Source organism: Dermacentor silvarum, chromosome 1, assembly GCF_013339745.2.
Source record: "Dermacentor silvarum isolate Dsil-2018 chromosome 1, BIME_Dsil_1.4, whole genome shotgun sequence".
Lineage (NCBI taxonomy): Eukaryota > Metazoa > Arthropoda > Arachnida > Ixodida > Ixodidae > Dermacentor > Dermacentor silvarum.
In genome coordinates, this window is record NC_051154.1 from 251,733,558 (window position 1) to 251,759,029 (window position 25,472).

Genomic DNA, 25,472 nt, shown 5'->3' on the forward strand with positions numbered 1-25,472 from the left:
ACGGTCAAGATGAGCCGCCAACGCGACGTCGCCGCACCGTGCAGGAGGCCGCCGAAGCCCTCGCTGTCCTCGAGGAGTTCTACGTTTGTTCTCGCGACAGTGAACGTGCGCACCACCACCTGATGGGATTAAATAAGATCCTTCTGTCAGAAATTCCGACGGCGAGGCAGACGAAAATAACACACTTTTTCAAGAAATAAAGGTTTGTCTGTGCCGTGTACGTTTTCCTTTTGTTTTCATGGTCCATTCGGAATTCGGTTAACTCGGACATTTTCTCCGGTCCCGTGAGATCAGAGTTACTGAGCTTTTACTGTAATTGTTAATTTCCGTTCACCGTAGATGGCGTCATCCTCGTCGGGGCAAAGTCAAGGACGGCTACACGCGTGAAAATGCACGTGTGACCAGGCTATACCTACTCCCATAGCAATAGCTTGTTCGCTGCGTCTTTGCGCTAGCAAACTTAAATACGCGCAAAAACGCGTAATGCTTTTTTTTTCTCGAAGCTTTCGTCGCCCTGCTTCCTGAAAGGAGAGTGTTGCATTTCCTGCGGCAAGGGCATAGGCCACTGTGTCTTCCGCTGTGTGCGAGCGTGCAGCCGTGATTTGCCTTTAAGTCAACATATTCAGAATTGTACAGAATATTTCACCGCATAGCATAGATATGGCATGTGTACGCATTTAAAGTAGTGCGTGCAACTCATTTCTGCTTCACTTACGCCGGTGCAAACAGGAAGCGGCCTTGTACCTCACAGAATCTCGACTGATTGGTGTACTAGTGATGCAGGAATGAACTCCGGTCTTGTTCAGTGCATAGTGCACATAATCAATTTCTCAGGACGCGTGAACTCCGACGAGAACTGTCAGCGCCTGCAACAAGAGTTTACTTACGCTGTACTGCGCACAGCAGTAATTCATGCTTGTCGGCTGTCTGTTTCGTGCATTCTGTTGCGAGTCGGTGGAATTTCACTGCTGTCATCAACCCCTTCGTGTGTACATTGCTGGTTTGGGATTCCACAACAAAACAGCAACTACCGGCCTTCCGTAATTGCTGGTTTGGGATTCAACAACACAACAGTAATTACCAGCCTTCCGTAGGGGCGCAATCGCAAACAAGAGAAGTTTCTCGCGCAAACTAAGCCTACGTTCACACTTGGGAAGCGGCAAGCGGGCGGAAAGGCCAAAGCAGGCGCAAAGGCCAAAGCGGCCGGAAAACTTTTTCCGCGCCTGTCCAAGTTGTTCACATTTGTTTTGCTACCACCGCGGCTGCCGCTGCCGTTTTCGTCCAGATCCATCTCGTCTGCGTACGTTTGTCGGCGTGATGGCGTTCATTATCGCATTATTTCGAGCGGTATGTTCATTCTTTGACCCACGTACCGTCATCAAAAGAGATCATTTTACGCAACTTCGCGTGTCATCTGCGACCTTCGGTAAATTCCTCGTTGGCGTTCCGTAATTCTCTGCACACGGGCGCGGTAGCGCTGAGTCACAGGTTGGTGCCTAGGCGTGATAATATTTTTTTAATAGCTTTTATTTACAAGTTAATTGTAATAACATTTCATCATTTCGTATTGTCGGCGCCTCCAGGACACCAAAGGGGCAACGGGAACACCACAGCTAAAACCCGGGCTGGCCCTTGTGTTGGGGCTCGCCAAAGCCTGCACGTCCTACGTGAGACCTACGCTCCCAATCTATCGTCGCGACGAGAAAAGCACCCCATGACTTCTGCAACATACCGTACACATGCGAGGAGAATTATGGAGCGCCAACGAGGAATCTGCCTAACTGTTGTCTGCCATGGAAGTGGAAGAAGAAATGGTTTTTATACTTCTACCTACTTGTTTTCTAGAAATGGACAATGAATAAACGGAAGACGCGGACACCTCGGAAACGGCGGTGGTGGGTTCGCCTGGCTTTGCAAAAGCGCGAGAAGTTGGGTCACGCCAAGGCTTCGTTGCCACACCTCCGGTCGCGCGACGTTGAATACTATGGCCAGTATTTCTGACAGTACCTTTTATAGCCACTCTTGTCGTAGAGCAAGGGCTGGTTCTTGATCGCGTCGATCAGCATTACAGCCTACACTTTTGGTGCTATGTTCAATTTTACGACCGGTTTTTTACATGCTAGTGTAGCTTCCAGTGAAGCAGAACGACTTTCCGCCGCGTTTCCGCTTCGCCATGGTGAAAAAATCGGCCCGAGACTGATTTGGCTCGCAGCCTGTTTTTCTGCCCGTTTTGCCGCCTAGGCAGGTGGATTTTTGCAAGATTTTGCCACTTCCGACAGCTTCGAGACCAAGTGTGAACGTAGCCTAAGACGATCTCGGCGTGGCTCGGGGGCCGGGGCAAATCTCGAAGAAGGAACTTCTTCCAGAAATGCAGACGCATTACAGCGAGTATCATTCAGGGGAATTCAGGAGTTCAAGAGTTCAGTCCGCACGGCGTGAGCGCGGCCTAACCGGCACCTGAAGGGAAGCGGCGGAAATGTATACCGGATATTTCGACCCCCTGGGGTCTTTAACGTGCACCTAAATCTAAGTAAACGGGCCTCGAGCATTCTCGCCATCATCTAAAATGCGGCTGCCGCATTTGTTGCTTCAGAATGCGGCCGCCACATTCTCGCCCAAAACTTCACAGTGTGTCAAAGCCTTGACAAACACCGTGACAGTTTTTTCCATATGCAGACATGATTCGCTGTAAATTACCAACCCAAACGGAAGCGCCCAGGAATGAAATTGTGATAGTAGCACCGGTTTCATGAATTATGTCAGCGCGCAGCGACGAGAACAAAGGGTGGGTAAGTGGGGGGGAATTTCGGGGGGGGGGGGGGGTTGAACCCCCCAACCCCCCACCTGGCTACGCCCCTGTTACCTTCTATATCAGGTTATTGCTTTCTAAGTAACTAACAATGGATTTTTTTCATAATGTGCTCCATTAATTTGCAGCAGCAGCTTGTTAGAGAAATTGGTCTGTATGTGTCTATGTGCAACCCATTACCGCCTTTGTGAATCGGGATTACTTTGCAACAAGTCAGTGTGAAGGTAATGCAGCTGCTTGAAGCGACACCATAAAAATCTTGTGTAAGAACGGAGCTGTTGGGCAGCATATAGTTTTAGAAACGCATTGGAAATGTTATTGGAACCGGACGTTTTTTTTTTCGTGTCAGTTTTCAAGAGCAGGTTCAGTATACCTGGCTCAGCGATAACAACAGCGGGCATCACTGAATCAGATGCAAATGAAACGCCACTTGGACGGGAAGAGCACGTGAACAGATTGGAAATGGGCTTTGAAAGCGTTAGCAATATCGTATGCATCATGTGTGAGATATCCTGCGGTTTCAATTTGCATATTGGGCTTTCAGGTTTTGACAGATAGCGCCAGAATTTTTGCGGCTGATTGTCCATGAAGTTTGTCAGAGTAATAGAGAAAAAGTTATCTCTCGCCTTTTTTAATTCCAACTTTAATGCACCTGACAGATGCGCGATTGCCAATGAATTTTGTTCTTTTCTGCACATCCTTTGCAATTTTCTTTTCGAGTGTATAATACTGCGGGTGATCCTGGGTGTTTTTTGGTTTGTTCGTTTACGTATTGTGCAAATAAAATGTTCTTCACAATGCTTTATGGCACCTTTCAATTTTGCCCAGAAACCATTAACATCATATGAAGGCAGCACTGTGAAATCCTCAAACACAGTCTCTAAATAGTCTATGATGCTGGCATCATCTGCACTTCTACAGTCTTTAAAATCAATGTAAGGATAGTTTTGGTGACCCGCCTGTGATTTTAGCTCAAAAAAAGTCAGTAAAATCACTATTTGATCAGAAATGCCATCTTCTATGCTAATTTCTGGTTTGAGAGTGTTCGATACAAATGCCAGGTCCAGGACTGACGCGGCGTCTTCCTGCTGTCTTGTTGGGTGGTTAACTAGCTGCAATAATGAAAAACGAAAGATTATTTTGACCAATAGGTGGCAGCTTTCCTTTTCCCTAGTCCCAAATGTTAGGTTGTCCCAGTCTATTCCTGCAAGATTGAAATCGCCGGTTATTATCAGCTTAGTTCTGGCATTTACCTTGGTGTGAATAAAATCGTGCAATTGCATTATGTAACCGACAGAAGCATCAGGATGCCTGTACACACCACCTATCAGAACCAACATGCCGCACACGTTAATGGTACACCAGACACTTTCATAACCAGCTATGCCTCGTTGTTTTTGAAATAAAATACTGTTTTTGATTACTAGGGTTACACCCCCCCCCCCATGACCTTTAAATCGTCTTCCTTTAAACCAAAAATGACAGTTTTATTGCGGCAGCTCCGATCTTTCAGGTCATCCAGTGTTTTGACCATGTGTGTCACTTCTTTCTGTACGCCAGTAATTGCAACTTCGCACTTATCTACCTTCTCCTGCTAAAGTTTAAGTGATGCGAGTACTCCTTTGATATCTGTCAGCCTCGCTTGCACATCATGTAATCCGGTCTGAAGAAGAGTTTGAGTAACAGTTTAACTTTTCTGAGTTAGCTATATATGAACGAAAGACGGTGCAGACAAGGCGCACGCGATGTTCGGCGCCGCGAAGTTAAAGGGGGGCACATTGCCGATGGCGTGGTGTCGCAACAGCTAGTATCGAGAGGGAGAAACGAAATAAACACGAAGCAGATAAAGTAGCAGTTGTAATAGCAAACGCATAACATTCAATGATTCACAGGAACAGTGGAAAAAACACCCGGGGCTCAGCAGCTACACTAACCCAACACAGCTGGTTCTTAAGCATTTAGAAAAGGACCATTTATCACTAACCTGTACGAAAACGAACAAAGGATTGAGCATTGCGTCTCGGATGGTGCCACCAAGCCCACTGAAATGGGCACGCGGTTGGCTCTCCGTTTTATACGGCCTTGACATTCTCGCTGTCGTCGCTGGTGCACCAAAAGGACGGTCCACCTCCCATGATGCCACGGATGATCAATCAGTCGTTTTGACGTGTGGAATCAGCGCAGCGTAAGGCACATGTAGGCATGGTGCTGATGACGTCGTCAAAGGAAAATGTTCAGTCAGCACTTGAAGGCTGCCATTGATGCGCATTTGCACTTGCAGGAACACCTGTGCGAAAACGAACATAGGGTTGAGCATTGCATCTCGGATGGTGCCACCAAGCTCAGAGGCATAATAATGTTAGGCTATTATGAACAGTGAGATCAGATGCTACTGCAAGTTTTTGCTTTATGGTGTGTCATATTGCTTCTTACCGAATGCTGTACATTTCTGTGCACATGTAGTAGACCTTCAGTAACAAATAGTGCGTTTGTCTCCTATCTATGTGGTGCATGCATGTGCTATGAAGCGCCTCACAGAGAGGTCAGTGAGCACCACTAGTTCGAAACTATAATATAGCAGGCAAGATGACTACACTGAAATAAACTGCAGGGAGCAGCTATGTGACATGTTTGCAGGCAGCTGCCGCAGTTGAGAAAAGCCGATATTTCTATCATTGTGAAACGACCTCGACTGCACATAATGCAATGCGTGTCCTAATGTACTTTGCTGTATGGTTCTGCTAGGTTTTTTGTCTATAGTATGATGGTGACTAAATTTCATACAGCAGGAGCTTCACAACCAATGTGTCAAGTGCAGCAAACTATACCATCACCAGAAAGACTTCAGTCTACACATTCATTTACAGCTTGCCCTCTGACTTCTGTTGCTGAGCCACTTGCTTCTGTCCCCCAAAGGCACTGAAGTGCAGCCTACATGAGGCCTTATGCCACATGCTGTTTGCTGCTTGCAACTTAAAATGACATTCAGGCCTCTAGTCTAACATGTTGGCAAGGAAGCTGCATTTTTTATACCCAGGAAACTGCATAAATGGCATGCTGTAAAATGACACATGAAATCTTGACGCTCACAACACAGTACCTCAAAGCACTAGCTGTTACAAGGGAACAATGCAAAAAACTGGCATGTGATGCTTGTGACAGTTCTTTCAATGAGCAACTTTGGCACAAGCAGCATGCATGCTATAGTGGGATAATAGTTATAGAGCATTGGGATGCTGTGCTGGAAGGCAGGCATGATTTATAAGCCTGTTTGCATTCCTTCCTGCTTCAAGCCATACAGGTTCATCTTTAGATGGAAGCATTACAGTAGCTAGTGCTTGTGACCTGAAGCATCATTAAATTTGTTCATTGTGCTTTCAAAGCAAGATCATTGCAAAAGAGCATGGTCTTGACTTGAGCGTTTGGCAGTTACAGTGCTGCCCTTTATCTATTCTAATGCTGTCGTCTCTGTCCACTAGTGCTCATGGCCATTAAAAATTGTAGGCAAAATAAGCATTGCCTTGCCTCAGATAAGACTAAGTGATAGATACGTGATCAAAGAGGAGTATTTTAAAGACTTGCTGAAGGCCCATTTGGTGTATACTTGACATGGTTAGTGAGCACAAAAAAACATACAATTGTGTGTAGACTATTTGGTTCTTGAACATGGAAGCGAAGTTGTGCTACATAGCCGATACGAAAACCACAAAGAAAAAACACTAAATTTCCATGTCAATCTCTCTTCTTATGCGCTCTGTTTTTGTGTGCTCACTAACTATGTCAAAGAGGCGTAATCCTCCAAATTTCACAGCAGGTGTGAATATTGTGCAAATGCATGAGATGTTTAAAAAAAAAATACTTCCGGCTAATAGTATACTGCACTGGCTCGATACATATACAATGCCAACATTGCAACACAAAAAATTTGCAATCAGACTTATTTGTAGAACCATTACAGAAAAATAAACAGGTCTGATTTCCCATTTAGACAATAGTGCAGAATTTAGTTAGAGGTGTACAGGATAAGCCAAAGTCCTGGTGGCTTGATGGTATTGTGAATGCACACAGCTAGTACATCTACTGGAGCTGCACAAGAGAAAAAAACAAAGAAACAAACAGATTAAGTTTAAAGGATTAAAAACAAATTACATCTGCAACTTGCACTTAGATATGAACATGTCACTGAGATGTGCTGAGTACAGCTGTTTAGCATTTTCTTAGCCAGTTTGTCCACGTGCACAAGTGCCTGTCATCTGTAATGAAGCTGCTTAGCATGACTTGTGACAAGACCTTTCTCTTTCCACCACCCTGGAATGTTCTCTGTAGAGGCCAAACTTGCTGGCATGGGAAGGTGACGTGGCCAATGTACAGATTTTGATTGCTACAGCTGTACCAGACCATTGGCAAGCAAATTTTGTAATACATTTGAATATTTGAAATATTTGTGACTACTTGGAAGCACAACATCAAGGTTTTCAAACTGAATAATACAAAGTGAACCTGCCCCAGTAAAGCTTCAACCACAAGAAACAAGTTCCCGGCATAATTTTGGCGCCGACCGGTGTTAACAGTAACGCAGCATGCTCGACGGCAAAGTCTACCTATGCCAGGTCACAGCGACTAGGCTTGAAGCGGCTAGCAAAGCATGAAAGCCGGTTGAAAATATGTCAGAACCTTGTTCCGTGGTTGGGCTTTAACATTCTTGATGCCACAGGTAACCGAATCTCGCGCATGTGGGTTGACTGAAGTAGCAGAAATTGCAAGGTATTACTTTTTTTCGTAGTGATTGACCTAGTTCAGATTATTTCCCAACAAGGTATCCATCTTCTAAAAATATTTTCCCATTAGCCTGCTCATTGCAAATAGGAGTAGAAAACCTTTGCTTGCAATTGTTATCTTTTGTATTTATCTTCATGCCTGTTCTCTGTTCAACTAAATTTTTAACATCTTTTGGGCCCACACAACATTTGGAAAAATAAACACATTATGCCTTCTCTGCATCATTCAGGAGCCTGCATTGAGGATACATGTCATAATACTCCAGTAGGTGATTATGCTTGTGTGATGATTATGTTGTGGGCGCAGGTCAGCCAGACGCACAAGAAAGCAACCAGAGACACAAAGAGACGTATTTATGACACGAACGGCACGTGGGACGAATACGTGAACATGAACTATACAGATAAGCTGGTTAAGTGTCACGCTCGAGCACTCACAATTATTCACAGGAGTCCGGTCTCGTGGCGACGGCTCGGCGGACTTGGCTCTGACGGCGGTGGGTATACGGGCGGCGGTTGACGTTCAGGTGGCACCAGGACGTAGCCCGGTTCCGGAGCGTTAGCTCTGGGTTATAGCCCGAGCTCGGCACCGTAGCGGTGGGATGAGAGCCGGGGCGAAGCCCAGCACAGCAGTAGGTGAAAGCCGGGGCGGCGCCCGGTTTGCGGAACAGGACCAGGACTCCGGGACGTAGCCCGAGCCTGGAACACGGCAGCAGTCGTGCGAGCGGGAACGAGGCCGTGCTCCGCAGGACCCGCGTCAATGGTAGAAGCCGGGGCGGCGCCCGGTTCGGAACAGGACCAGGGGGCTCTGGGTCGTGGCCCGAGCCCGGCAGCACGGCAGCGGTCGTGCGAGCGGGAACGAGGCCCAGCTCCGCAGGACCCGCGTCGATGGTAGAAGCCGGGGCGGTGCCCAGTTCACAGTGCAGGACCGGGATGCCGGGACGTGGGCCGGCGTTCGGTCCGCTCCATCTCGCTGCACTGCCCGTTCTGTCAGCCTGGCTGCCCCGTCGTTCTAGATGGTCTCTCCCAGCACGCGCACCGACCACGCGCACCAGCCACGCTCACTCCCGCGCTTTTCGGCCCCGCACGCCGAACACAAGCACAGAAAATCCCGCGCATTTCACCTCTCGGCCCCGCACACCGAGCACAAACCTTATGTTGTCGTCCTCCTACCACAGCTTGGTTAACTTGTAGTTCAGAGTGGGCGAATTGCACGGGCTTAAAATACCACGATTCCACAGCCAGTAACAATGTACGCCTTGCTTGGGTCGCTTTCCTGTGCCTCTTGGCTTTACGGCACGACCATAACCACAACTATATGTAATCCTAATATAATTAAACTCTTTAGATTATGATGCAAATGGACTTCTGTTAGACTTATTTATTGTGACTACGTGCTTGCCCTCGCTGCACCACTAGTCAAAGCTTTCTTTAAAAGAAGCAAAATTATCAAATGTTGCATTTAAATAATCTTTGCTCCTCTGCCATGCCGTACATTTACAATGTTAGTAACTCTGATTGCATTGCCACTAGATTCTACACAAACAGTCAGGTCATCAGAGCTGGCAGGCTCGTAGCTGAATGTCAAAGCAACTTCACTACACCTGTGTCATGTGGAAGCAATGTGCCCAGCTTTGTCTTAGGGTCACCAGCCTCTGTACCAGGATAGCCCCTGATTGCCCCCATATTGCGCTGTTCCTAGCTTACATCTTTCGCAGAGAGTGACCTCCTTTGCAACGCTATTTATGACAGCTCCGCAGTCAGCTGTAGCAGTCTCTCTGCTGCTTGCTAGCCACATATGGTGCATCTTGTCAAAGCTATCACAGATGGTGCCATGATAGGCACTGGCTTCTCCTTGAAGTTTGCTACCAGAGACGGTAGAAGAAGCAGACTCAGACTTCCCACTGTCAATGTGTGTTACTGGCTTACAGCTGCTGTCAATGATAAAGCAATCTTCAAGGACTTTGCAGCTGTCGCAGCAAGAACTTTGCCTTCCTTGTCTGCAGCCAGGTCACAGCTCTATTCTTGCTTACACCGCCTTTGTCTTCGATACCCCCAGTTTCCACTCACTGTCATCACGCTGGCAGACAGTCTATGACACAGCTGCTTCTCCAGTGCTGGACTCTCCTTCCACCACAGGAACTCGCAACAGGAGCATTATCGTGCTTCTGTGAGGCTCTCCTTGTTGTGAGGGTCTCCTTGACACAAGTAGTGCTTGCACCACTTGTGTCAGGAGAACTGGATCAACAGACCTTCCCGTGGCTGTCCCCCTGTTTGGTACACTTGCTTCATGGAAAATGGAGGAAGGCAGGCTGTCCCAAGCACACCAAGCCGTGCTTCCCTTGCAGCAGACGCGTACACCGTCAACAAATGCAAAGCCAGCCCCTTGAAAGGTTCTGGTCGGTGTTGTGCCTCTGCAAGGAGTAGAGCTGGTTTTCCAGACAGGAACTCGTGCTATAGAAGGATCCACATGCTGCTTGACAAGAGAGAAAAATATTCAAACCAAGCGAAAAAAGAGCAGCCTTGGAGATGGCAGGGACAAGTCCTGCCGAGTCCAGCTGCTCCATGAAGGTGCCCAGGATCTCCTTGTGGCATTGCTGGATGCGGCTTCTCTCCAGAAGGAGGGACAGGGTGCAGGGCTCTTGATACAGAAAGTCTGCCAGCACCTTGTTGCCAAAATGACTCGGATGGCCACCATCCCTGCTCAGGCTGCTGGGCCAGTTGTCTACGGGACCATGCAGAAAAGTGATGCCCCACTCACGGCAATGCTACATCGGGGCAGCATTAACCGTCCTGGAGTTATTTGCACAACCCAGTGGACTGAGCGTCCCATGGGCGGTGCTGATTCTGCCTCCGAGAAAGAATGGCAGAAAAAACTACTTGCACATTGGGATTCCTTTCCCCTGAGCGAGCCGCCCATACGTGTCCCTACAGACGCTGACATGCACTTGTCAACAGCGTCATTAGTGCCAACGTGCACAATGACATCAAAACCACCTAGCTTGCCAACAATCTATGACAGCAAGTACTCAATCCGTATTGCCCTATGTGCAGCAACGCTGACAGACAGCCCCACGACGCGATGGGAAATACTGGTCCGCATATTACACTATCGAGTTGCTGGCAACCAAAATCCGTGACATGTTGCGTCAGTACACTTCAGAATAATAAAGACTGCGACAAAATAAATCTGAGGTTTTCCATATAAGAAGGCCATAGGCTCAATTAAGGGCTGACATGGGTCTATACTCTTTAGGCCTATAAATTACCAGAAAATCAAGCTTTGTAAATTTGCACTTTCGTATTCGGCTTATATTATTTTCTTGACCTACCAAGTTTCTTATCTCGTATGTCGATATTTATCCATAATATATTACCTTTAAAACTATAGTGGGGGAGACTTGTTTCTTTTCTTCAATTTTTGCAAAATACTAATTTTGCACACCCAGCAATAGATTTACTGTGATGCATCAGTAGCTATCACAGATAGAATAACAATTATTTTTGCAGCATGAAGCTAGATGATTGGAGCACACAACATAGGAAGCACTTTTCAAGTTTTTGTGTTTTAAGTTCTTAAAATTGTTTTTTTTGTGTGACCAAAAGCATGGCTATGTTCAAAACAATGGAGTTCAGTGTACTATAAAGTAAGATATATTGACCCAATCATGACCTAATCATAAAAGTGCTTCCTATGTTGTGAGTCTTGTGCTTTCTGCTATTGATCCATATGTCATTTGCAAATTTTCGTGTGGCGGTTATTTGTCTATTGTAGTAAGAACAAAAGACATTGTTTTCCTCATTATATAATGAAATAATAAACATACAGAAAAAATAACTGCATCATTTTTAGAATCAGGAGATGAAACTAAACATACATGAAGACATTTATCAAGTTTGGTTTAAAAATAGGTAAGGATAGCTCTAATCACCATGTCAGTAGGACTAAAGATCATTGTCAGTAGGACTTATCACCATTTTAGTAGCACTAAAGATATTCAAAATATCATGCAAAAGCAAGCACTTACACATAACACGTAGGCACGGACGTTTGAAGTTCATTGCATATATTTTTCAGAAAGATCAGATGGTTATTTAGAAAATTTATACGTAAAATTTACGCTGTCTAAGAGGCTGCGTTTGCAGGTGCCTTAACTAGATGGCGCTACCATACTGACGGAGGCTCAGGATTGTGTTGACTGCGCCATAGAGTTAGTATGCTGGCTGTATGGATTGCACGCCTCATCTTAATCGCATCTCGTCGTCTGCACCTGCACGCCTGCATAGGGTAGCAACATGGCAGCGCCCTTGCGGTTCCCGATTTCAATACATGGGCCATATGGGAGCTTTTTCTCTAAGTTGGTTTTATTAACTCTATGCATTATGGTCCCTAGGGACCATAGTCGCACTAGTCGCATTATATTCTAGGGACCATAGTCACATTGTTGAAATCGCAGTCATGTGAAATAGTCCCCAAAGTTGTTTCTTTATTCTATGTGGTCCCTCTAAAAAGCGCATTGCGACGCTTGTAATTGCACCGATTTCTTTCGCTCCAGTCACAGCATATGAAACAGCCTTTAACGCGGCAGACCGCACATTCTTTTTTTTATCCAGCAGCCGTAGTGAGGCCGTGGCCAGAGAATAGCGTCCTCCGACAGTGGTTGCCTGCCAACATTGGCTAGGAAATTATCAAACGTCTTTCACTCCAGCATATAGGCTGCACAATCGCATAGGTGTTCCAGTTCGACTGGCCGATGAGGTGTGCGTAGCGGCGGGTGAAAGCAACGCCTAGCTGAATCCTGCATAGCAATGACGCTTTGCTCCGCGTAAGATTCGGGGGCTAACAGAATTTACTGTCTAGGTCGATCATATGTAGATGTCTATGAATGTCGTCTGCGTAACCGTTACACAGTAACAGTAGGACGAGGTGCAGTCATCCAAACAGCCATCCTGACTAACGTCAGCTACACCCATGTACTTAAATTTAGGTGCACGTTAAAGAAGCCCAGGTGGTTCAAATTAATCCGGAGTCCTTCACTACGGCCTGCCTCATAATCACGATGGTGGTTTTGGCACGTAAAACCCCATAATTTATTTTTTATTGACGTCAGCTATTGGCCAATAGCAGCCGCATATGGGAATCTGCTATAATATGAAATAAAGCAGCCCGAAAAGCTTCATTTAAAATGAAAGCTGTTACAGTGTACGCGCTTCCCGTGATAAGCGCAAGTGTGGACCGCGCATGCGCCATCCTTTCCCTTTGTTTTTCCTCTGCCCTTTCCTTCTTTTCTTTGGTATATATTCGCTACGGAAAATAAATGTGGCTGTTCTGCATGGTGACACGAACCACTTCTTGTCAGAGGCGGCGTGACCGCCGCCATTGTAACAGTGGCGATGAGCAACCTAGGAAAGCCGCAGCTGCCCACGGAAGACAGCGACAAGACGCTAGTGCCGAGAAGCAGCAGCTGTGCGACGAACCCATCTACAGCCATGGCACATAGGCTACCGGATTTCAACCAAGAAACAGATAAGTGGAATGCTTATCTGGTAAAGGTTGAGGCGTATTTTGAAGCAAGCGAAGTCACCGATGACTCCAAAAAGATAGCTTTCTTGGTTGCGGTGTTGGGGTCTGAGACGATAGAAGTCTTGTGCGGAAGAGTAGCACCGCGTCAGCCGAACTCGCTCAGTTACAACGAAGTTGTATGTACGTTAAGTGAGTTTTATGACCCAACGCCTAATGAGATGTCGGAGAGCTTCAAGTTTTTCCATCACAACCAACAAGAGGAGTTGGTGCAGACATTCATTGTGAGATAAGGAAGATTGCCCAGAACTGCAATTTTTCGTCGACGTTAGACAGGCTGCTGAGGGATCGTATTGTATGCAGTGTCCGTTCGAAAAATTTGCAGAAGCAACTATTGGCGAAAAAGGACTTAACACTCAAAGAAGCAGAAGCCCTTGCCCTGGCTGCGGAAACCGCAGAACACGGTTCGCAGCAGATAGATAAGCAGAGTGATGCTTTGAATGTCCTGAAGGCTAGTCAACGGTACACGCCAAAGACTACAAGGAATGAGCAAAGGAGCGAGCCTGAACAATGCAAGTGCTGCAGCCAGCATGGTCACAAAGCTTCGACATGCTTTCTAAAAAACCGCCTATGCTTCAAATGTGGGCGGCAGAAATGAGCAATAGTACACTGTACTAACATGCGTGAAATGACCCCCTCCCCCCACCTTTCCTTCCCTCTCTGCGATGTTGGCTGAGCCGTTGTGGCTTTGATCTTTGAGGCACTTAAACTTACACCCTGCTTGACCGTTTGGCACCCGATCCCTGGACATTGGGATGAACCTGGGAGTAGTGGGTTTTTCACAGTACACTGTACTAACATAGCTATGCTGAGGAACGGAGAACAATAACATAGGGTCGGGGCCGTCGGGCGATCGTGGCGCCGATTTGGAAGAAGGGAAGCATGGGTGGATGACACACTCCAGTGTTTTCATGGCTATGTCTTCAGGATGAAGTATCACGCCGGGCACAGCTTTCGACCTACTCCACGATTCTGGCGCGAAGCTTTACTGCCATTTTCCTTTTCCTGCTAGGTAAAGTTTCCTTCGAACTTCAATTCGAGATTCATTTCGATAGGTTGGACATAAGATCGGATCCTCCTCAGAGTGGAGAATCCAAACATGGGGAAGTGGTCCAAGTATGCCAGAACGTATAAAAAAGAATGGCAGCAAGACCCCGAGCCAAAGATGCGTTCTGGTGCTTTTACTTCTAGATGGTTTGCCCGTAACGTCATGGATCATTCTGTCAATATCGAAACATGTTTGCCACGATGACATCAGTGCACCACGTCCCATGAACTTCACCCACAGTGTTAGCTTAGCTTGTGAGGTGTCGAGCTGCTGGCACGATGACGCGGCTTTGATTCCCGGCCACGGCAGCCGCATTTCAATCAAGGCGAAATGCAGGAACACCCGTGTACTTAGGTGCACGTTAAAGAACCTGAGGTGGCCAAAATTAATCCGGAGTCCCCCACTGCGTCATGCCGCCCAATCGTGGTGGGGTTTTACGTGATTTTGGCACGTAAAACCCCAGCAATTATTAGAGTTTAGAATACGGGCCTCAAACGTATTGAAGCCCCAAATCAATAGTGTCGAAGCCGCTGTGCATGCGCACGACAGAAACTGTGTTTGTGTTTTGCGTCAGGCACACTATTTCATGGATTTAGAGGGAGCCCCAAAAGCTGCCCCAAAAGCTTTCGTCAACAAACAAGGCGGCGCCCATCGAAGCGACGGCTCTAACCTAGCACAAAACTGGGCTCGATTAGTGGTAACGCGTGAAGTTCGAAAGCTAGAAGTGATTGCGGTTATCACTTTCTCTCAACTAACATGTGTAATGAATATTGATTCAATATACGCCGTTGATTCCGAATTCAATTGTCGATTTCATGGCTCGTAGGCCTATGACGGATTGACTTGGCTGGGTGAAGGAGAGTAAAGTTGGTTACTCAAAACTAAGTGCAACAAGTTGCATGCTGCTAATAGAATAAGTTGTAAATTGTAATTAAAGGCGAGAACATGAAAATCTAAATTACTTTTCTTATGATAAAATGGTATATTTTATTTTAATATTTGTTACAGCTTTTCTTTGACGCCACAGTGACGCTGCAAACGCAATACACTATGCGCAAACGCAAAACACCTATTGCAAAACTCTTCATTCCTGCATGCCCTAACGCTAACACTAGCAAAGCTCTTTGGGGCCCCTATTCTAAAACTTTATTAGCCATCAACATGGTTTGCGTTTTGACAGGAGCCGGTTTTCAAAGCATTACCACTGTTATCAATTAAAAGCCGTCGCGGCTTTTACCATTTCGAGCAAGTTAGTTCGGGACGTGCTCGTCGCCGAAAACGACTGCGCTCTTCTTACACTAGTGTGCGTGTTTGCGCAGTAATCTTTTAAAGCTCCGCTTACACCGATTTAGACAGTGAGTGGCATCTGTTGCCTGTCCCTTTTCTTAACGCATGTTCTTGGCATGCTAGAGACCTCAGATGGCGGCCAGGTTGACGTAAATTGACACTGTATAGGTAGTGTGTGTCCCAGCTAATCTGGGCTAAGCTAATTGAAAAACAAAAACAAAAAAAGCTGAAAAACAAGATACGACGAGAGACAAATAACGCAAAATATCATAGTGCGAAAGACTTGTTTTAGCTCATAAAAAAAGAAGCCGCGATCACGTCGCCGTCGCGGATCGCTGGGCAGCTGAACTTCTACGCCGTAGGCAGAGATAACGTGAGAAATCGATGACGCTGAACATTACCGTATTTACACGATTGTAAGTCGACTCGAATGTAGGTCGACCCCCCCAAATTGCATGTCTCAAAAAAAAAAAAAGAACATTGGGGGGGGGGGGGGGGGCGGAGAGAAAAACCACGCGAGTGCATTTCACACAAGGGAAATTTATTGATGGGGTTGCTAAGATTACTCATCGTCACTAGAGTTGACCTCACTGGTACTGCTGCCATCATAGCTGCTGCGGTCCCACAGCACGTCGTCATCCAGTGTGAGTCCACACTTCGCGAACGACCGCACCACGACATCACGCGGTACAGCCCTCCACGCAGAGAGGACCCACCCGCACACAGTAGCCAGAGAAGCCAAATTTTCTCGCGCTGAAGCCGCCACTGCCGCACCACACGTTCACTGACTCCAGACTTGCGTCCCGCTGCGCAGTTGTTAGTTTCCTCAACATGTAGGATAGCAGCCCGTTTGAACGCTGCTGTGAACGAGCGCCGAAACTTCTGGGCACTCATGACAGGCGCGACGATTCAGCACAACAGCAGAAGTGACAGATGCGCGTGGCCGTCGAAAACAATCGTATCCCAAAGAAAAGCTATTCTGCCAACTACTAATACCCCCCAAACGACGGCTCTTCCGTCAACCTGCGTCAACTACCAATACCCCCCTAACGGCGGCTCTTCCGCCAGCTACCAATACCCCCCAAACGTCGGCTCTTCCGCCATCTACCAATACCCCCTAAATGGCGGCTCTTCCATGATCGATGCTCCCACAGGAGCCGTGCGCTCGTGGTGCGCACAATCAAAATGGGGCTGTATTCTGAAACGTTCGCCTAGGCGAAATTTCTTTTTTCGCTTTCAGGCGTGCGCCGATTGGCTGTTTTAGCAAAATTAGATGAGCTGATTGGGTGGTTGAGCCCGACATCATTCAATTTGCTCAACCAGCCAATCAGCGCGCATGCTGATTTCGCCTAGGCGAAATTTCGCCTAGGTGAACGTTTCAGAATACGGCCCATGTATGCAATACAGTAAATTATTATGCTACGCTTCTACCGTAACCATAAAAACGTAGGTGCAAAGTTGTAACCACGCCGTAGCGCCCCTGATTTCTCGTTTCTCTTGCCGTTACTAGCGGTACACGGTTCGGTTTCGATTCTAAGTCGACCCCCCAACATTGGATTGCCAAATTTGAAAAAATGGGTCGACCTACAATCGTGTAAATACGGTATTTTGTGTTCATGGCAGCTAGAAAGCAGAGTTCATAGTTAATATTACTGTAAATAACTAAAAACAATAACTCAGTATTATCTGTCATAAAATAAAAGCACTGATTCGCCCTCTACAGCGATTCGCTGGAACTTAAGAGCTTCCGGGGCCAACCAAAAAGTGTTCTGTGCAAGCATGATGTCGCTGTTGTTCATGTAAAGGGCCGACCGTTACGGCAGCACGGACATTTTGTTACGACGGGTTGTGCAAAAAAGGATTGCCGTAGTCGAATGTGAAAATGTATACACAAATAAAATTGCAAATAAAAATGGCTATATTTGGCTACGAAATATTTTGCACTTTTTTTCTGTTTGGCTACATTTGGGCTACAACTTCTCTAGCTTTTGGCTATGCCGCCGTGTCGGACCTGTCAACACTGCTGGTCCGTCGCCATATGTATCAAGTACGGAAGTGCAGCAAGGATGTTTTTTCAAATGGCGATGATACCAGGGGACCAGCGCTACCAGACAACACGGTGACAACGGAAGTCGCAGAGGACTCTTCTATAGAGGCACCAGTACTACGACGGTCTACAAGAACACAAAAACCGGTTGACCATTATGGTTACTAAGACGGAAGAAGTGTTACAGTGCACGCGCTTCCCGTGATAAGCGCAAGTGTGGACCACACATGCGCACACACATGTTTTCCCCCTGCCCCTTCCCTCTTTTCTTTGGTATATATTCACTACGAAAAATAAACGTGGCTGTTCTGCATGGTGACATGGACCACTTCTTGTGAGAGGCGGTGTGACCGCCGCCATCGTAACAAAAGCGTTTGAGAAAAAAGGCGACTGTGCGCACCCGCTTGAGAGGTCTATGCGTCGTGCACGAACGGCAAAGCTTGTCCGAGGTGTTCACAGCAGCGTATGCCATGCGTGAAGTGTGTTTTTTCACGAAGCCCGACGGGTGTTTCAGGACCCCCTTTAAGGAATACATATGCAAGCACCCTCACACAGATGCATGAACACACAGAGACCTGGCATGACGCCAGTGCCTGCAGCACAAGGATTAAAAAGCATGGAAATACTTATGCTAGAACAAGGTGTTGCTAAAGAAAAATAGTTCTTTTATAATAAATGTTTTCAATTTTAGGCGGATTTATGTTAAAAGGCCTGTGTTCTGTGCGACTGCATAAAACGGAGCTATACATTTCTATGTATTTTGCCACAATTTATTTAACTACTATGATAAATAAACCTGAGCTAGGCTGAACTACGTTGATGGTTAATGATACCTTTATAGGAGCTAAAGCGCACTGCAGTGTGCTCTGTACGTCACTGTTATTTCCTGAAAGAAAAACACCACGCATATTGTTACTTAAAATAGAAAGCTTGAAGAGCCTTATTACTTAGATTGTACGCATTCAGTAATATAGCAAGATTCAAGAGCGGACCCTTCCATAAGGCCATGTGGTCATGGAGGAAGGAAAAATATAGAAGGGAGCATTACATCACGAAGCCAGCTTTGGCAAGCGAACGCTTCGTGTAGCCAACAGTGGTGGACTAACACGTGACCTCTTGAGTCGAGATCAAGGAGAATCGAGATTTGCCGAGACGTTTGGTTAGTTTGGTTACTGGTAGTTTTTATTCGGTTTGCGCTCGGCCGGCAGCTGAGCCGCTATTCTCTACACGCATGGCGGCTGCACGGCCGCCATTATGTGCCATGTTGGCTATCTGATTGGCTGTCGTGAGGTCACATGCTTTGAAATTCCGGGAAACGGCAGTTTTGCAAAATGCAATTTTGCGTTTTCATCAAAATGACGAAACGTGACCTGGAGCTACAAATTTTATCAACTAATAGTTTTTTCCCGGTCCTTGGCGCCTATATTGCGACTTTAGTGCTTTAAAAAGAAAGTGGACGATAGCGTGCAGAAGCCCGTGCTATGCTTCTGCAATTTCGCGAATATGTGGTGCCAGTCCAAGATAGTTGCCTTGTCAGCTTGCTCATTGGACGAAGGAATATGCCGTGAGGAGCGTCACAGGAAGAGCTGTTTCGTAAACGTCAATTAGACGTTGCACTGGGCCCCAACTGCAAAGATTTTCTGCCATAATTTGTGGTGCGACATGCTGCGCGAATTATGCTTACGAGAGGCCATATGCAATGGCGGCAGAGAGGCATAGAGGTAACATAACCAACTCTAGAGGAAAAGCTCCCCACAGCGCCCATGTATTGAAATCAGGAACCGCAAGGGCGCTGCCCTGTTGCTACCCTATGCAGGCGCGGACGACGAGATGCGATTCAAACGAGGCGCGCTATTAACGCGATCCTGAGCCTCCGTCAGTATGGTAGCGCCATATAGCTAGGGTGCCTGAAAACGCAGCCTTTCAGACACCGTAAATCTTACATAAAAATTTTCTAAATTGCCATTCGATATTTCTGAAAAATATTCAGAATGAGCTTCAAACGTTGTCCGTGCCTACGTGCCATGTGTAAGTGCTTTGTTTTTGCATAATACTTTGAATATTTTAGTGCTACAGTGCAGTCCACTTATAACAATATTAAGAACAAAAAATTCTGTCGTTATAACCAATCATCGCTATATCTGGACTGCCGTAAAAAAAAGCCGAATATACTTTGTAGTCCCGAAACCAAATGTGCCACTTGCGATAAAAAATCGACGTTGTAGAAAGTCAGCTGTGAAAAATAAAACGTTTATTTATATCTCTAAATAGCATTTCAATCATTAAGCGCGCTGAAATAGAAATCTGCACTTGCTTTCGCGGAAATTTCTGGTTCACATCCGCTGTGTGCATCACGTCCAGCTGCTGCGATAACACTGGTGGCTATAATTTAGCGTGCATGAAATTAATGAGCGACTCGATTGACGACAGTGCACTCTGTTTGGACATCAGGGCCATACACCCTGCGCTGTATTCCTATAAATGTCCACACTGTGATCAATGTGCAACGCTTTACCACATGGTATGGGCTTGCGCAAACACACCACAGCTCACACCCATAACACACCCCACCACACGGGAATGGGAGGCAGCGCTGTCCAGCTCCGACACGACGGACCAGTTCAACCTGGTCAGCCGAGCGAGAAGGGCAGCTAAGGCCGCTGAGGGGGCCACCCACTGCAGAGCGGAGGAGCTGCCAATGCTCGCGTGCTCTTTTGATTAAAGTTTATTCTCTCTCTCTCTCTCTCAGGGTCGGTGTCAAAGATGGGCCATTGCCAATCTCGTCGTCACTGCCGCTGCTGTCGTCACTTCCGTCGCACAACGTGCCGTCTGTCGCGACAGTGATCGCCGCGTCGGAGATGTCTTCGGAGAACGAGGCAGCACTATCTGCACTCGGAAACTCCTCCATCGAAGCACCACCTATTTCAACGTCAGTAACGACGGGCTCCCATAGTTCGGTTATGTCAGCGGCTTCCACCGTGTTAGTTTCACCCATGGGGGTTTCGTCCTAGCGCACAAAGCCCACCTTTTCCGTTGATCGGCATGGCCACTGCTTCTAGCCTACACGATTGTGGCGCTCCCGGTTGTCATAATTGTCGATATCATCGACTGTGCGAGCTAGTACTTCTTCGAGTCTGCAAAATTTAAAATTTGCAGCTTCGTCTGAAGCGATACAGCTTTGCGCTTGATCGGTGCACCCCGCACCCCCCGCTGCTTCCGCGGCGCATTTCCACGCTCGCTGAGAGAGAGAGAGACAGAAGGAGCGCAGGCACCGCTCGCTTATCGCTTTCTTTTTTTTCCCCCCCTCTTCTATGAACACTCACACGACCGCCAGTGACGCGGACGCGAAGCAGCTGACGTGACCTTGTGCACGCTGTGCCAACTTGCAGTGCGATCCGTGGCTTTCACAATCGGCGCGGGGGAGGGATGCGCTGCGCGGAAATGGCGGCAGATACGAACTCGCGTAGGCAAACTTTTCGCCCCATCTCGGTTAAAACGTAAATTTCATGATGATTCTGCATGAAAAACGCTGTCCAGAAGCAAAATTTCAATCGTTAAATCCGATATGCAGTGAATAACATATCGTTATATGTTTTTTTTTCTCATAGCCCTAATGCATAAGTTGATTTAAGTCGACTCATCGTTACAACTGATATATCGTTATATGTGGTATCGTTATAACTGGACTGCACTGTACAACAATGAGCCATAGCAACATGGCGGTGCCCTTGCGGTTGCAGCTTTTCCGCCCAGCTTTTCCTCTAGAGTTCGTATACTAACTCTATGCAGAGAGGCACGCGTATCGCCACATTTCCCCGTCGTTTGTGGCCGTGAAAATCTTTTGTTTGTAACGCGTGCTCATAGCATTTGCATCGCTCTCAGGAGGTGTTGGCATTTGTGTTCTGGACCGTCATTTTTATTAAGACACGTTTATTTGAAATAATATTGGTTGAACATAGCAAAATTTCTGTGACTTTTCGAACTTTTCACTGCTGTGTTTGCATTGTAATCAAGATTAATTACTTTTCGCGCAATTACTTAGGCAAAGTTAAAAGAATGTACCCCCTGTATACCCTGTCCATTTAGCAACTGATCTTGGTTGCTTGATGTCTGCACGTGCCAACCACAGCTCATACTAATAATGCGGCTGAGCAAATGTAAGCTCCTCTGCCATTCATTTCATGAACAATTTTGAAAAAATTTCACGGCATAGCAAGCCCAGTCACCAGACGCTGTCACATTTCTGGCTTCAAAAAAAGTGACCCCATTTGCATTAAACCTTAAACCATGCTCCCATTACTGCCATTCGCTCGTGTAGATGCCCAGTGATGTCTATTGCTTTTTTTTACCGTATTTTCAGATGTATACGTTGCTTTTTTTTTTCAGAATTTTTCGCCGGTGCGTCTTATAGCACATTGCGACTTACATACGTTTTTTTAAAACTGCCGTCAAAATTGGATTGGATGCTGAGGCCCCGCGAAGTGCACTGGGTTGACCTCCTCTGCCACTTAATTGCTACGGGTTCTGTGCGCGTGACCGAGGTACCGGGTTCTCGTGACCGAGTTCACGAGCGCTGTGCGAGAAGGACGGAGCAGCAACGCAAGCGGCGGCAGGCCGACCGCGAGTCGACCGACCCTGAAGTCGTCGCATCTGCAGATCGCTTGCAAAATATGGCATGCGTTCCTGCGCAAACTACGCAATTGCTACCAGAGTACAAGGCACCCCCCTTCTCTCCCACACTGCCTTCCCACTTTCCTCCCTTGTGCGTGATTCGGCTCACCGTCGCACGCTTTCACTCGCACATACAGCATACAGCGCACGGGGACGATGTTATCGCCCTTTGACTGTAATCAGAATGTGTCGTGATAGACAGAACATCGCGGTGACCAAAACGGCAGAAATGTGCCTGTAGTGTCCATATCATTGCTATGGCAATGACACCCACAGCGTGACCCACGTACATAAAGTGAAATGTCGCTGTAATTTTTATATCGCCAACCGAACGAATTGGTGCGTCTTATACACTGGCGCGACTTATACAGTTAAACCTGCTTATAACGAACCTCCATATAACAAATTCCTGGATATAACGAAGTTTTTATATTCCCCGCCGTTACTCCATAGAAGCACATGTATTTGAGACCTCTACGTAACGAAGTGGCAGCGGGAGACCCCCTCGAAATAACGAATTTTCCCCGCCGACAACCTAGAGATTTCGCCCCAAATATTGTCATCTTTGCGCGAGCAGCAAATGGAAGAACCTTCTCCGCCGCGACGGAATGCGAAGCGGCTGCATCGCACTTGGCGCGCTCACATTCACGGCAACTGTAAGGCGAGAGCGAGTGCACATGTGCGTGCGTGCAAGCTTGCACGAGGTGGGCCTACATCCCTCGATCCGGCAATCTTGCCGCCGCGGGCGTGACCTTCCCCCCTCCCTTCATTCAAAACTGATCCCGCCGCTTGCTATAGCTGGCCTAGCCCGCCAAGCCGGCACTCTCCTTTTCTAGTTGATGTTGCTCAAGGGAAAAAAACTTTTTTTTTAGCACGCTGGCAGCGCCACTCTTTGGTCACTGCACAAGTCTCTGCGCTTCACTTCACTAACCTGACACTAGGTGACACTATACAACACTACAACGCCATCGTGTCGCTCGCTCTTCGTTTCCGACGCCTCGCGCTTGTGCAAAATGACACGCATCCATGCATCCGGCACCGGGTGTGACATTCCAAGGATGAGTGCTTCGATGAAGAAACGCAAGAAACGCAAGCAAAATGGGTGTGCGTAACAATCGAGGGTACGTTAGAATCGACGGCGCGTTAGAATCAAGTAAATACGATAAAAGCTTTTTTTTTTAATTTTCATGCCGAACCTGCATATAATGAAATCCTCTTTATAACGAAGCTTTTTGGGAATTTGTCAATTTCGTTATATCCAGGTTTAACTGTATACATTTTTTTCCAAAAAACTGCCGTTTTGAGGGGGGTGCAACTTATACAAAGGTGCGACTTATACACCGGAAAATACGGTAAGTTTTGCTAGCCATTACCTTAGTGTGTGAATCTATGAAACGCCATTCGTATATGCACACAACAGCAGTGTCACTTCCTGTGTTAGTGTTTAACATTAGCTGAAGTAAAGGATTGGACTTTTACTCCACATTCTTCTAGCTTCCTCAGGCTTTTCTCAAGGCCTTCCTTCTACATGGCGTTGCTGGTAGGCACAGCATCCAACTGCATATACATACAAGGTTTTAAGTTTGTTCTACTGATTTAATTATATCATGCCATTGTTTTTTTTGCTTACCTCTAGGACTTGGACCTGTTGACAATGCAGGATGCGGTTGGTCTTGGTGTCAAGCACAGAACATGTCAAGTATTTCGCACTGTGTCCGGGAGAATGGCAGCGGCCATCCCCTGCCAAGTCCAGTTCGTCGGCAGCTGCTTCTGTCACCAGCTTGGCCCGCTGCTCGTTATGAAGCTATGCACAAGAATTTCCATGCTGTTAATCGAATTGCCTGAATTGCAGAGTTCCACAAGCATCGCCAGACATTCGAGTGTACAGCCTCTCGGAAAAATATAAAGGCTGGTCGGCTGTTTGCAATAGCTGGCTGGCCTTTGCATTTTATTGCGATAGCAATTATATGGACACTCAAAAGCAGATTTCTGCCGTCGGCGTCGCCGTCGCCGTCGGCGTGAGGTTCCGTATGACGTCATTTGGAGATGAAATCGTCGCCGCGCGCCGAACGCTGTATGTGCGAGTGAAAGGGCGCGAGGGGCGCGTCTTTCACGGGGAGTGAACGCACGGCGGAGAACAAACGCGCGTTCTGCGCCGTGCTCGCTTAAGGGCTGCAGAAGTAGGCGTCTCTTTTCTCCTTTACAATCACCATATATGTAGAGCAAACGCGCCTTCTTCGGACGCGCGAGAGGCCGTGGGGGAGGGGGAGGGAAGGGAGGCGACGTTTAGCTGCGGCACCAAGTGCCTATTTATATCAGAGGCTCCAGCAACAGTCACCAACGCCGCACGCATTTTGAGCTAACGCGGGCAAAACGCCGATGGCGTCGACAACAGTTCTGCGTGTTGTTGCTACCAAAGCCGCTCACCTTACTTCGTATGACATTGCTGTGTTGCTATCGCATTCATTGCTTCGCCCTTAGGGCGAAACTGTGACATTTTTTTTGCGATACACTGTACTTACACTGACACACCCGCACATGCTGAATAATGACTTAACATTGCAGAGCTTTGGCAACAAATAACCGAGGGAGAATTTTGTCACTGTAAGGTTTTTATTTTATTTGGAAGTTTGAAACATGTTTGTCTTTTTTGTGCTTCCTCTTGATCTCAGCTAATAATACTGGCTAGTACCATTTGCTCTCTAATACACACCACTCTCTCCCTGTCTCAGAATATTCAATTGTTTTTGTTCCATCACTCATAGCAATGTGCTTAAACTCTAAACCTTTTTTTAAACGTATAATTTCCTGCCCAATTAATTAGTATCTGTACAATGCAATGATTGGTCGCTCTACAAGGATAGCACTTAGTTGGCAGTCAGGTATGTTCGCTAAGAAGAGATGTTTCAGTATTCTTTTTTTTGCTGTTACTATTTGCATGCCCTCACTGGTAGAGTGGAACACAAATTCGCCTTATTTATAGCTGGCAGCAGGTACAGTCGAGTGCAAAATTTTAGAGACCACGGGAGCGGCGACTAAACTGCATCGCTGCGCCTTCTGACGGCTGCGCGCCTAAGTTCGAGAGCGTGTACGAGCGGCGACTAAACTGCATCGCTGCGCCTTCTGACGGCTGCGTGCCTAAGTTCGAGAGCGCGTACTACACACGCGCGTCCTTTTTTACCTGCTAGCCTGCTCGTTCGGTTGCTTCAAATGCGCACGCACCACTTCAGCAGTAGCCGTGGAATCGCCCG

General features: G+C 47.0%; 1 long non-coding RNA gene across 1 annotated transcript in view; it reads right to left on the bottom strand.

The window, feature by feature from the left end:
* LOC125942132 (uncharacterized) overlaps positions 1 to 25,472 on the bottom strand; it is a 62,197-nt gene that overhangs the window by 16,261 nt on the left and 20,464 nt on the right. The window contains exons 4-5 of the long non-coding RNA XR_007464834.1: positions 23,852 to 24,025; positions 4,794 to 5,096 (exon numbers count right to left, since the gene is read on the bottom strand). This is a non-coding gene — a long non-coding RNA (uncharacterized LOC125942132). The remainder of the gene's footprint in view (positions 1 to 4,793; positions 5,097 to 23,851; positions 24,026 to 25,472) is intronic.